The following is a 12,991-nucleotide window of genomic DNA, read 5'->3' on the forward strand; positions in this document are numbered from 1 at the left end:
AATGGTATGGAAAAATGGAAACCAACCTGGAAATGAGTGAACATAAAATAGAGTATATATGGGTTTGGCTGATCAGGATTGGTTAATAAAGTAAGTTAAGTTTTAGGAAAAAGAATCTTTTGAGAGCTTGTCCTAGTTGTAAGTGGATTTTTTTAGAGACATTGTTTTATTGATGGAATTTCAGTCCTTTAACAGTCTTGAGTTTGGAACACTCATTACTAAAATTAGCACCTGACTCCTTGGTGCGGAACTGAAAAAGCACATGTTTCAAACACCTGCAGGTCCAGAAAATGCCGCGGCTCATATCCTTTCTTCTACCCATAAGCTGACATACATGTTTCATCTACACTGATAAATATGGATTTGATCATGAGCATTCAAAAATTTTAAGTTATTGAATTTTAAATATCATGGTGTTTGCATAGGTTTACTATGGGAACTGAATTAGTACCGTGAGTCCTACAACCTCACCCCCAAATTTAGTGGGCACTACAAAGGCAAACAGTTACATGGTTGGTATATAGTTACGTGTAGAAATAAACTTATCTCGAACTGCATGTAGCGGTAAAACACTATGATGTTTGCAGCCTGGGTACGTGGTGGTTATGAAAGCTTTTATCAAGAGGTTTTGCACGCCGAGATAGTGTTATCAGTAGGCGTAGTTATACATGCTTGTGGTATTAGTAGTAATAATGTAATTATACTTGTAAATTATTCTGACGGTGGTAAATTAACGGATTTGATTTCCAGCACAAAAACCAAGAACCATGTTTGTCTTGGTTTGGTTTTGTGAGTTTAACGCTGTTTTTTACCGGTTAACTGACACTTTAATCATAAGACATTTCAGCCCATGGATGTTTCGGCCGTCAATGGCGTATTTATGGTAAATGGCGCAGAGGCCATTGGCATAAATGGCGCCAAGAGCGACAATGATGTCAAGGCCGAAGCCGGGAAAGGTTTCTATTGAGGGGGCAAGAGACCCCTTCCACCCTCTAGGGGGTTTGAGAGAGACATGTGAACTCCCAGCGGGGTCCGGGGCGGAGTCCTGGCACCAGTGATTTTCCTGCAATTTAATATGATTTGGTGGCTTTTCCTAACATCTAAATTCTATCATTCACACAAGACAATCAAGCACCATTTTATGCATGTATGTCATTTTCATTTTAGGCTTATTAGTTTCACCTCAAATATATTACTGTTAAGCATGTACAAAAACCATACATTTTAGCAAAATCGAATAATTTATGGACTGTTTGTATCCCTCTAATTCGCCGTGATTCGAAAGAGGATTAGCGGGGTGTTGGGGTGTGGAGAGGGCACAGTTGGACAGAGTAGCAGTTTGTTCATGAAGCACAACATGTCATCAGAAATGAGTTTGTCAAATTATTGCCATATGGGTGCGTTATGTAATTTGCTGAAAGGTTGGTATTCAAGAATAAAAGTTTACAAAGACACACATTTATATTTTTTTCAAAAATTTTCAGCTGTTTTGGCGGCTCAAGATCTCTGGCGCCCGGGGCATCCGCCCCTTCCCCTACCCCTGCTAGTACGCCACTGAGACATTTTGGCCCTAGATATTTCGGTCCTATATGTCGAAATTATTATTATTATTATCATTATTATTATTTATATAGTTTAACAATATTTATGGTACAAATGTTGAATGCTTTTATTATTATTGGAACTGATTAAATAATATTATTTAAACTATGTGATATTTTAGGGGGAATTGTATGAACGAATGGAATACATGCTATCAGACATACCTCAGTGGGTGATAACCAGTATTGGCGATTTAGCAAGGTTTTTCCAATACATATTTAAATGACTAAATATATAAAGGTGAGGGATATCTAAAATCAAGCTTTATTGTACATTTAGATATCAAACAATTATATAAACAAAAAATTTGTAAACCATTTCACCACACACTTCACGAACACAGTGTCTTTCAGTTATATATCAAATGCGTCTTTCATGCAATTAAGTGTCCAGTTACATTTTGTGCATTTTTTTAATTATTTTTTCCCATTAAGAGGCAGATCATAATATAAATAAGAACATTAACTCTAATACTACTATCTCATAGAAAACCAGTAATATTAACAACGCTAGGCACATCACACAACAACTGGAATAGGGTATTGACCGAACCGAGTAAGGAGCTCATGATGGTGTGATACCAATGCTTGGTACATCACAAAGCAACTGGAACAGGGTATTGACCGAACCGAGTAAGGAGCACATGATGGTGTGATACCAATGCTACGTGGCTAACGCGAGGTAGTACGAATCACACCTGATCTCCCCAAAAGGACGGTCAATAAATAAGAACATAGTGAACACAAAAAACACAGGGAACATACAAATACTACTAAGAACTTCGAGATAGTAAAACCACACACATAACATGCACTCATTCAATTTATTTTCAACTGTATTTATTTTCTTTTTATAATTCTATACTCTCTTTAACACAGATTGAAATATGGTAGGAAAATATAAAAACTTCCATTTGCGAGTTTTAGATCCTATCAGACTACTTTTATTTTATTTTCTAGATAGCCCTCTTAAATATCAACTTGAACAAGATTCGATCTCTTATAATGCCGTCCCAACAAAACACAATAACACTTACAAAACTAGCATTATACATGCAACAAACACTGGACAATACCGATCTTATACTAAGGCAAAGATCACTAATTAAAGAGACTCAGTAAACCAGCCTAGGTTTACTATTTGATTCTATATATAACGCTAGATTATGGTAGTGCACAAAACCCTATTCAAAATTATATAAAATCAAAATTATATACGATTTTTACAATGCACTATATCATATTGAATAGAACAACAGACAGACATTAAAACATTTAATCTTTCGGAAATGGGGGTTTCACTCTATGATGAGAATCTGAGAGGAACCGCACCAATAAAGGAAATCTCTTAATACCGTATTTATCCACCCTATCCCCACATTGTTATAGCCGTTAACGCCTGAAGGCCTTAACAATGTTAACAATTTAGCCTTGAAGGTTTTAATAATATAGGGATCGGGTGATTCATCATGTGCCATATCAATCTTACCTTCCCCTCCTCGCTATGTGTGTTCGCTCATGGGCCGAAATGTCAGTAGTGAATGGGGACGATTGAGGGACAATAGGACGTATAAGTATAATACCACACGGGACTATTGGGGGACAGGATTTATAAGAACTATGGAAATTAGCATTACATACAGGGTCCTGGCACTAAAGGGACAAAATACCCCATGGGACGATTGGGGGACAAGATTTATAGGGACAATTGAAACAATGGTCCCGACACTATAGGGACAAAAGGTATTTTAACATGGGAGAGACTGTACATGGACAAGGGAAATTTAGCATAGCAACAATGGATTGGGTCTGTCTAGGGACAAGAGGAATTTAATGTGGGTGACGTCACTGTACGGGACACTGGGGAAACAATGGTAAAAATGTTGCAAGGGGCTGACCTCAATCGGGAAAAATAGAGATATAGACATAGAGACGTGGTTAGAGACAGGGTTAGAAATATTGACATACATAGATTGATCGACATAAATCTATTACAGAAACAACTATACAGCCGACTTTAACAAATTAGGCAAAAGAACATATGCATCTTTTCTAGACGATGGAGGGGCTCTGTAAAGGGTTTATTTGGCTTTTCTTTGTTAACACCATTCAGTTAACATAGAGTGCATAGAACGTATCTTCTCTTCCTCAAGCTTTGTCTGACATCTGGACCGTAGATTAAGACTTGCTCCAGACAGCCTTGTCTCTCCACATAGATCTTTCGTTTCCAAAAGGCCGCCTATGTGATCTTGGTAATTGCCCATGATGATTTGACACATACGGGATAGCCCGGGTTAAACAGTATCGACGATAGGAGGTTAGACGATTCTACGTTAGTCCACATCTTGTGACGAGAATAGGTGAATGGAATGAGGCGAACCGTGGTTATTTATAGTGGAAGAGCGTATCGAAACGGATTGATGTACGTGTGTGAGTGCGTGAGTGTAGGTTCTTATTATGATTATGGAAATCAAAACCAATAGACAATTCCGTTTTTCTTTCTGGTATTTGCTCTGGTACAATTTACACCCCAATTTCACAACACAACACTTTAAAAAGTTCATAGATTTCTTCTTGTCGTTAGACTCTCTCCTTTTTTTTATAAATTTTTCACTGTCACAGGTATTTCCTCTTCTTCCTCGCTCTCTTCTCGTCTTCTTTTCATTTCTTTCTGAACATGCACCAGTTGTTCCTTTCCGGATGGTACCTCATCTTCCTGTTCGGAATCCCTTTCGTCATCCAGCCCTTGTTGTTTCTTAAGGCAGTCTGAAGACCAATGTTCTCGCTCTTGATAACAATGTTAGCTCGTATCTTGACCTTTGCCTCTTTTTACGCTTGTCTTGCTTTGACGTTGTGGACACTGTGGCCCAGTGTCCTTTCTTCTGACATATATAGCAAGTATCTTGACTTTTATCTCGAAAGGACAGGGAGTAGTAGTTCGTCGGCTTCTCTGAAGAAAACCTTCGTATTATGCCTGTGTTGGTTCTTCCATCTTTCTGGTCGGATTGAAAGTGAATGAATACTTTGAGGGAACACACGTACCCTTTATAAAGGGAAGACACTGACCATACATTGATACAAAGGGGACCATGACGTTTAAAATCTAGTAATTTGACCTTTCGCAATCAAGACGAAACGATCGCACCATTTCGTGAAGAACGGAGAAGAAAGTAAGAGGCAGAAACGTGACCTATCGCCTCACAAAGTAGCTAAAGTCTTGGCTCAAATCAATGCCAGCGATTTTGAAGATGACATGAGTGAACCAGAATCCAGGCCCAGAGAGTCAACGCCAAACCAATGCCCACCACCAGTAACACATGAAAACTACAACTACATTCGAGAAACGGTTAAACGCTCCTCTAGAAAATGTAAAACTACGGCCTACATGTACACGGTGAAATTGAAAGATTTTATGTCAGACGCAGCTCTGGAAAAAACAGAGGGGTTCATCACCGATTTGTGTGATTCTTTGTTAATCACACTGAAACGGCAATGTCGAGCCAACGAAGACGATCGCTTGACACTTTCCATTAATCACGACAGTCTGATGTCCCCCGTTTGGATCGAATTTGGCAGGCCATCAGAATTGACACCTTCTAAAGGCATCGACAAGATTCAAAATGTACAGCAGTCAAACGACAAGTTTCACATCACCGATGGTAAAGCGACACTGTACAAAGGAACCGGACAAGGCAGAAAAGTGTTATGGGTGGACAATCGTCGCAGCACCGAACAAAGTCTCGTCTAAATTAACAACCCTCAAGACAAGATGTGTTTAGCCCACACCATCGTTGTAGGACTAGCGTATGCCGACAAGAACGAACGGCATAATGGAAAAGAACCTGGGCCAACTTTCGAAAATCGAACCAAGCCAAACAACGAGGAGAAGCAGAATTCCTGTTATATGAAGCGGGGCTATCTAAAGACACACCGTGTGGCATTCCTGAAATACAAAATCTGCAAAACGTCTTGGCTTCACGCTACACCTTGAAAGTGAACCCACAGGAAGTGCGCAGACCTCTGTTGTTTCGAGGCAACACTTTCAAAGACGGAACCTACATTCACGTCTATCACCACGATGAACATTTCGAAGCATTATAAGTATCACCTCATTCATGGGATACGGTTATTATTATGTGAAATATAACAAGGGGTATAACAATTGAGACCAACACAAGCATTGTGAATCGAACTGAGGGGGATCTTTGGCCTCTCAACCCTGTCCTGGCGATGAACAAAAGCGTGTGCATTGCACATCTTTTCAGTGACGTTTTGTCAGCCCTACCTGTTACTAACAACATCTGAAGACGCATGGTTCACAGCAGAAACGTGCTAGTCAACTACTGACTGTGCCTTACTTATGGAAATCGCATACGTACCAATAGTACCAAGGCGCACGTGTGTTCAGGAAAGAAACGATGTCATATTTGTCATCAAATCGTGGACTTGGAACAGGAGTGCTACATTAAAAAATACCAACTCCAACAGGAGGAAGAAGAAGATGATCACAAGAAGAAAGGCAATGTCATCTTTTTCGATTTCGAATGCATGCAAGAGACTGGGATCAACATTCCTAATTTCTGTGTAGATCATCTAGCGTGCGAGAAGTGCATCCAAGAACCTATTTATATTGCTCCCACTGTAGCAAGATTCCTGGAGGACGTGAAAAAATATATATGGTACAGAACACGCTGGCCGATTTTTCCGAATGGATCTTAGACCCTATCGACGAGATATGGAGTCAAGAAGATATCAAACGCTACGGAGATTGCCATCACTATGCCACGGTGATGACTCACTATTTCTCGGGATACGATGGACAATTTCTTCTCAGATACTATACGTAACAAAGTACTGAACGTCATAAAATGACTTTGAACAGAGCCAAAATCATTTTCCATGCAAGTGGGACAAGTGCAGTTTAAAGATTCGATGAGTTACTTGAACATTCCTTTGAAATGGTCGAAAGATATTCAGCACTTTTTCAATACTGAAGCCAACCAACACGCCGTTCTACCCCATTTACCCGATGACCACCAATACGAACCCGACAACATGTGCACCGAACAACAAGAAGCTTTTTACGCTTGGTACCAAACTCATGCTTCGGACTACTTCGACTCCCAGGAAGAAATGTAAAAGTATTGTCGATACTACGTGGACAATTTACGGCGATGCTGTGGAAGATTTCGAGAATTGTTCATGGAGTTCGGAGGGATTGATCCTTTGAAAAAAGCCTGCACCAATTGTCAAAGCATGTTCTTTAGTGTACCGTAAACAATGCATGCCCGAGAACACACTGGCTATCATATGTCCTCAAACGACAAATTTTCTCAAACGTCACTGCTTGGTTAAATCTCTACGCTGGTTGCATTACTTGGGCGACAAGGAAGACAAATGGAACCAACATGCGGAAAACGGAGGAGGCGAAAAGAGCATCGGAATGTATTCAGTGGATGGCCGAGACTTAGAAAACCCTAAGATCGCGTACGAGTTTAACAGTTGCTTATTTCACGGATGTCCCATCTGCAACCCTCAACGGTACGCTCAAAATCAGTTTGTAATACCTACCATGGAAGACTTGTACGAGGCCACATGTCAGCGACGCTTAAAGTTAGAACAATAAGGATATCAAATCGTGAAAATGTGGGAACATGAGTACGATCACCGTTTGAAAACCGATCCCGAATTTAAGCGTATCTCGGAAAGTTAAAAGTTACTGGACCTTCTGAACCCGCGAGACAGTTTGTATGGAAAACGGATGAATGCCACCTGATTTCTGTATCACGCTGACGAGGAGAAAAGAGAAGAAATCAGATACTTGGACGTGTGTTCACTGTATCCTTATGTGCACAAATATTGTCACTTTTCCGCATGACACCCACAATTACTGACAAAACACATCAACGTGCAAAACATTCGACAACATGCAGGAATGATCAAATATAAAGTATTGCCTCCCACCGACTTGTACCATCCCGTTTTACCTCACCATTGCCAAGGAAAATTGATGTTTCCCTTGTGCCATACTTGTGCCCAAACTTGCAACCAAGACTAACCTTGTCAGCACACCCAGGAAGAAAGCATCTTGACAGGAACATGGGTCAACGTAGAATTGTTCAAAGCTCTGGACCTGGGATACCAGTTGTTAGACATGTACGAAAGTTACAACTTTCCCAAGACAGAATACTACCACAAGTGCGACTAGATTCAGAAAGGCATTTTCGCAGACTAAGTGGGTGATTTTTTTAAACTGAAACGAGAAGCCAGCGGTTATCTTTCCTGGTGTCACACTCCCAAAGACCAAAAATATTCAAAGAGAAATACTTTGAGCTGGAAGCCAACACTTTAGATCACATCGAGAAAAACCCAGGAAGGCGATCGTTTGCAAAAGTGATATTAAATTGTTTGTTGGGCAAAATGGCACAACGTCCTGTTTACCCAAGACGGAGTATTTGACAGAACCTTTCCGCTACTACCAGATGATTCACGACAAAACCAAATGCATGAAACACTTGGACGTCGTTCATGAAGACCTGATCCTGGTCAATCACGAAGAACTAGACTTTGTACAGGCCGACGAATTTGGAAATGCCATTATTGCAGCCTACGTGACAGCCCATGCTCGCTTAAATTGTACGATACTTTAGAACTGTTAGGAGATCATGTGCTGTATTTTGACACGGACAGTTGCATCTATATCGATTACCTAGTTCACCGGAACCATGCCATCGAGGGAGACCGTTTAGGATCCTGGACGGACGAGCTGCCTGACGACAAGATTCTAAGTTTTGCTAGTGACAGTCCCAACAATTACGGCTACGAATACCGGGACCGACAAGGAGAAGTGCACACAGAGTGAAAGTGAAAGGATTGACTCTAAATTATCGCACCAGTCAAGCTGGTATTGAAAGAAGTCTTGCAGTCTGGAAATGCTCAATATTTTAATGTGACCACCTACGAGCCACACAATATTATACGTTTAGCCACACACCAAATCGTCAGTCGACCTTTGAAAAAACTGTATCAAATCGTGTACCAGAAGTGAGTGCGGCTTCCCAACCTCTTCACTTTACCGTACGGACACCTCGATATTGGGCAGCATATAACAAGTGAAAACGTTCAAGACCGATAGTTCATTGTGACTACAATTGCCAAGCAATAAAGATGAATACTTTGAAACAGACAAAATTCAAGCTCGGTGATTTTCAAGTGGAATGTGATGCTGTGCCTTGCGATTGCAGGGATGCCGTACGCTGTGACCTCATCGATTCAACAGGACATCATTTGAACTTTGTTATGACTACTACTACCACTACCACTACCATGGAACGTGATGCGAAAGCGATGCCACTCGTTATCGTGGACTCTTTACTGGCTTTTATCCTCAACGTTAAACCATGCAACTTCCACCCTACGGATGTCATCCATGCCTGAGCAATCTACTTCAGGTTTCACCGTACCCTCATAAAAGCGAGCCTGTGAAAAAAGTATATTCGTTCCCTGTGCGTTTGTCTGAATACTGCGACTTTGAAAAGTCGGTTCCAAACCTTCAAAGGAAAGTGGCTTATATATCTGGGAGGATCTATCCCCGAAGAATGAGCCAGGGCCGGATTTATCTACTCGCGGGAAGGTGATAAAGTCAAGTGCTTCAGCTGCAGTGTGTCACTTCACGAGTGGGAGCATAAAGATTCCTTAAATACCTAGAACATACTCGATGGTCTCCGCACTGTCACTACCTACAATTAGGGGGACAAACTCAGTAATCTCTTCATGGACACGTTACAAGGGTACATTCGTGGCTTGTCTGTAGAGTTGAGAGAATGCAATTACCAAGAGATTTTCAAAATACAAGTCAAACGCAAAGAACAATTGCCTCCTTTACATCACCGATGTTGGAACCACTTGTACCTGAATGGTATCAGATGATTAATTAACTTAAAAGTGTTCCAATGGTCAGACATTGATGAATAAAGTGAGATCGTAAAGTTTTGGATGCCACTTATTCTATATACAAGGTGGCCATAGTACACCGAATTCAAAAGGACGATTTAGCTGATTTCCGATATCTTTTACACGAACAAATCTTGGTTCAAGAGGAAATTTATGTGCGGAGTGCGGTATGTCAGTTAGCGACTAAACAATTTGTGTACGGTACAGAAATAAAACCGCTTCTATTCAAAAAGTACATTTATTACCTTCAGCAAAAGAGAGTATAAAACTTGCTACCATGCTACAACCTTTATCAGTCGTGATACGACAGATTCCGTGGAAGGAAGTCAATGGCACGTTTCAGACTGTGGAGGATTACCAACTTATTAGGAAAACTGTGTCCACTGAATTATGATCGTCATGTGGTGTGTTTTTTAATGACTTCCTTTCTGAGATTTCGTTTACCAGCCGATTCCTTATAAGACTCTTTACAAATAGTACCTACCACCAAAAACATGAGGGTGGTACCTTTAAATGTACGCGAGAGACTCTTTCTGTTAAAAGCCTTGTGCTTTCATCTCCATTCTTCTCTACCTCTACGGGAGAAACAGATTCGTAAACTTTTAGTCACTGAAGATGTTTACGAAGATGTGTGTGGAGCTTGTGATTTACATCCTCACTGGCAAGATGTACGTGACTGGAAGAGTCCTGGTTTCGAGGTTCCGACAAAAGAAGTGGCAAACTATGCCAAAGATCTATGATCATAACTTCCATCGTCCAGTGTAAAAGGAACCTTTTAACATGTGTTAACCGCACTAACTTTTATGTATTATTTTTGTTCAATTCTAAAAATAATTTAATAAACGAAGCCTGAAAAAGTATCAAACTCTTGTATTGTCTGTGTTCGTCGCAAAAGTGACATCCCCTTCAATATGGCTACCTCTGCTGTCTCTGTTCTCTCTTCCTCCACTTTCAAAGTCATCGACTAAATGTTAAATCGTGCTAGTTGGGAAGCCTTGTATCATCGCCATCCTTTTAACATGTTCATTGCTGGACTGAGCGTTTCAGACAGAACCGAATTTGTCAAACGTTTGAACGAACACAACAATCATTTCATCGATCGTCCACCTCAAGGTATCGTGTAGTGTTACAAAGAGTGGTGATCGGCGTACGTCTCCTGAGAGAATTTCAAAGAGAGTCCATCGTTTTTTGTGGAAGGCATTCCTGGCGAAGACATAGGGATCATGTCTGACCCCTGTCAGACTTATCTGGACTTCGTCGACGACATTTTAGGAGAAGACGAAGAAGAAACTAAACTGTGGTTTACGCTCAAACGGTGTCATCGTAATGCCAGTGTCATTTGCATCACCCAAGTATTTTTAAACAAAGTAAAGCCTATCGCACCATCAGTTTCAATGCTCACTTCGTGGTCTTTTCTAAAAGCCCTAGAGATAAATTGCAAGTGCAAGTGTTAGCCAAACAGTTAAGAACTCCTTGGCTGACTCATGCGTACGACGATGCCACTTAAAGCCCTTACGCCTATTTACTCGTGGGTTTAAAACCCACTACCCCCGATGATTTGCGATTTAGTACCCATTTGTTTCACCACTGGTGCCAAGACGGAGAGCTTGTCGTGTACACGTCCCCATCGACTTTGAAAATCTATAAAATCCTCGGACACTTTTGGTCTGTCTCACAAATTGTCAACATGACATCCCTTCAGTCTAATCTTCCCATCGAATTGATTCGTGTCTTTTTGAGCGACGCAAAGTAGCCTTGACGCAACTGGCAGATCTCCGCATAGACACTGAAACCAAAAGGCGCATACCTGGACGGAGTCCTTATATATTCTCAAATTCCAGAAAATCTCTGGGAGAATTTCGGTTGTAGGAAAATTATAATAACGCTGATTTCACTATATATTAACCTTTCCTTTTGAACAATAACATTAACCCCCTCTTGGCCCAAAACACCTTAAACAGGTATTAGGAATCATACTAGTGTAAAAACTGGACAGAATCGTAGCACATTCGCATGCTCTAAAAAACCTCTTCATAGATATTTTGTTATAGGAGAATAACACCAATATAATAACAATACTTAAATAAAGTAACATCCTGTCTTTTTAAACCATATCTAGTAACTGACTCAATTACTATAACTTAAAATAAAGAAAACACTTATGCATAAATTAACTAGATCAATCACAATAAACAGTTTTCTATTGGTGCAATATATCTATCTAAAATAAAAGTAATTTAGACAATTAAATAGCTTAAGACTAAAATGCCCATAGTAAAAAAAACCCAACAAAATGGCGCTTAAAGCTATAAAGCATAATGTCAGGAAATTCAACACCATCAAAAATGGCCTCCTAAAAGCAATCCATAAATTCCCAACCAAACTCTAGTAATTCACCATTGCGCTTTGGACAATTGGACACAAGCGCTAATCTAACAGTCAGACAAATAAACCAAACCAAACTATCCTTCACAGCCAGCTCACTATCAAGTTTGATAAAAGCAGAAACCAAAAATCTAAGCGCAGAATCACCAATTACTTTCAAAGATCCCAACAAGACCTATAAGTATGAAGAACTAGATGACGCCATTCCTAAACTCTATGCGGATAACATGCTAACAAGCTCCCCCCAGAGGGAAAAAAAACGTAAAACACAAAACCACCCACCTACCAACATTCCAATTACTAGAACTAACCCAAACAAAACGCTTGATTGGTCATTAAAAAAACGAACAAAAGGGATACTAACTCAACCCCAGCACAAATAGAACCAGATCAAGACCAAATTAATAACACAACAACCAAAGCCAAAGAAACATTGCAGCCAAACCAAATCCCTGCCATCCACCTACCATCTAATTTAACAAAGACCAATCAATCAGAAGCAAAGGAGAGCCCAATCAAACGACAAAAAGCAACATACCACAACAATCAAATTCCTGGCCTCTCGCGGAACACATCAGGGGCATCTTACAACATTCACAAAAAGATAAAACCATAAAACCACAATCTCCCACAAGTATTGATAGACACAAAGAAAGCACCACCTACATTGGTAAAGGAAAACTCCCAATGAAAACAAAATAAAAGTAAAATAAACAGCATAGGGAATAACAACCTTCAGAGTAAAAGCCATGCAAATAAACCAAATTACTACTCCCAAGATCACACCCTTTATATTAGCAGCACAAACAGCCAGCTGCTTAATCTAAGCCACAACAACATTGCAGGGGCCCTGTCCAGAGTACACCAAGAGCAATTCAAACTCATTAGGCCCAATACAAATTACAAAATCATTCAATGCAGCACGCTAAGTCAGGTATAAAAATTCCTACAAATGGAATCCATACGGGATATCAAAATAAAATAGAAAATATTACAAAGTCCTCATGAAAACAAAAATTCTTACCACTGAATAGTCCAGACACCCTAAACCA

The sequence above is a fragment of the Sinohyriopsis cumingii genome, chromosome 7, assembly GCF_028554795.1.
Source record: "Sinohyriopsis cumingii isolate HCF-2022 chromosome 7, ASM2855479v2, whole genome shotgun sequence".
Lineage (NCBI taxonomy): Eukaryota > Metazoa > Mollusca > Bivalvia > Unionida > Unionidae > Sinohyriopsis > Sinohyriopsis cumingii.